The sequence below is a fragment of the Octopus bimaculoides genome, chromosome 5, assembly GCF_001194135.2.
Source record: "Octopus bimaculoides isolate UCB-OBI-ISO-001 chromosome 5, ASM119413v2, whole genome shotgun sequence".
In the NCBI taxonomy this organism is placed as follows: domain Eukaryota; kingdom Metazoa; phylum Mollusca; class Cephalopoda; order Octopoda; family Octopodidae; genus Octopus; species Octopus bimaculoides.
In genome coordinates this window covers 76862772-76864798 of record NC_068985.1, presented here as the reverse complement: position 1 = coordinate 76864798, position 2027 = coordinate 76862772, and the positions used below count along the sequence as shown (strand labels likewise).

Below are 2027 nucleotides of genomic sequence, written 5' to 3'. Positions count from 1 at the left end.
TGTATGTATTTATGTGTGTGTGTCTTTGTATCTGTGTTTGTCCCCCTACCATCGTTTGACAACCAATGTCAGTTTGGAAAAAAAGTCTGATATCTGCAGTCAAATGACTGAAACAATTAAAAGAATAAAAGAATAAAAGAAAGTGATCTTGGTCATTGGTAGACTATTTTAGAGTGCAAGGCTCAGATCTCTTTACATGTTCCTCAAATGCATCAGTAAAACAAATCATTACTGTGTGGTGATGATTTTATTTTCTTTAATTCTATTTTATATCACAACTGGTGAACACTAGTGCTGTTGGTTATCGTGAATCAATCACCATTTCACCACATAGCTATAATGACAAAGTAGTGCAACAAGATTGGTTGGATAATTGGATATTGTTTAGGCTGTATGTTGTTCCCTTATAAAACCAAGTTAAAAGAAAAGTTTGTGTAGTAATTTCACATCACATTTGAACATTATTTATTGTGTTGCATTAGTATGAAAAGATGTTCATGCATTACAACTAATAGAAACAGTAAGGGGGAAATAGCATAATATGATGTGCAAGGAAAATGTCTGTTGAAAGTTTAACACTTAAGCTGATTTTGACATAAGCAAATATACAGGTGCCATATCAAATCTTCTTCAATTTCCCCGATTGAATATATAGTCTTTAGAACAGCTATAGAGAGTGTGTAATTTGAACCTCAACCCAAGACACTCTAAAATTAATGAGAGCGGAGAACAACATAACAGCTCGGACATCACAACACTGTGAAATTGGCACCTTTATTGACTCTATTTATAGGCTTTGCTATAGAAATTTCCAGACAAGCTAAAGAGCTATCATGTGAACAACAATCATTGATTGGACAAAATCTCAGTTGTGGACATAATCAAACTGTGATTGAATTGTGATTTGAAATTCATATGTGGTAAAATGCAGGTTTGAATCCAATGCCATAGTAGTATCTAGCTTGGTGGAACAAATACTACACAGGGTATCTTTATTTAGAAGTACCAGTTTTCCAGTATCCTAGCCAACACCCAGTAATATATATCAGAAAAAACTAAACAAAAAGCACACATGCACACACACACATACACACACACACACACATGCATGCATGTGTGCATATAGCATATATGTATACACATGCACATACCTTGTATATACAGGGTGTCCATAAACTACCTTTACAGTTTGAAAAATTCAGAAAAAAAATAAGGGCATTGCATGCAACTAATGAAGCTCCTATATAAATGTGCTGAGGTTTTTAATAAAACTTTGTTTGCTTATGTTTTCCAATAAACTCTGCTGAGTTATCCTTATTACCATGTGTGCATAAGTGAAAGCAGGGTATTGTAGTCACTTGTCTTTGTCTATTTGTCTGTGTGTTTGCAAAATTACTGGAAAATTGCTGAACAGATTCTCACCATATTTGGCAAAAATACTCAAAATGATGAAAATTTGGTTTGATTATCTTCAAAACTGGCAGATGGGCGAATCAAATTGTTTTGACTGTGCAAATTTTTTGCAAAGCAATTTATGTGCACACAGGGTGTGCATCGTTTTGGCATGTTCTCAGTACAAGAATCTATTACTAGCATATAAACACGTTATGTCTATTAAATACTATTTATCTTTCACCAGATGGAGTACTTTTTTTGTTGATCTTACCATCACGAAACAGTACACAATATATATATCATTTTCATTTCATTTTCATTTTATTTAGTTTCAGCTCATGAGCTGTGGCCATGCTGGGGCACCGCCATTTGGTGTTGCTACACAATTTTACTTCACAAATTTTACTTCAGGAATTGACATTTGGTGCATGAGAGAGTTTGATGCAGCTGCTCTCATCTGCGCCTCCTGCCGTGAAGTTGGTTCATCTGGGACACCTGACAGGAAGAGGTCCAGCCTTGTCTTGAAGACACCTACATCCACCGCATGCAGGTCTCTCAGGTCCTTCGGGAGGATATTGAAGAGCTGTGGACCTTTGAAGCCCAGGCTATTGCAGTATCTTGTCTTACATCTT

The 2027-nt window shown here is 35.7% G+C and overlaps 1 long non-coding RNA gene across 3 annotated transcripts in view; it reads left to right on the top strand.

The window, feature by feature from the left end:
• LOC106877229 (uncharacterized) overlaps positions 1–2027 on the top strand; it is a 107515-nt gene that overhangs the window by 69228 nt on the left and 36260 nt on the right. The window lies entirely within an intron of this gene.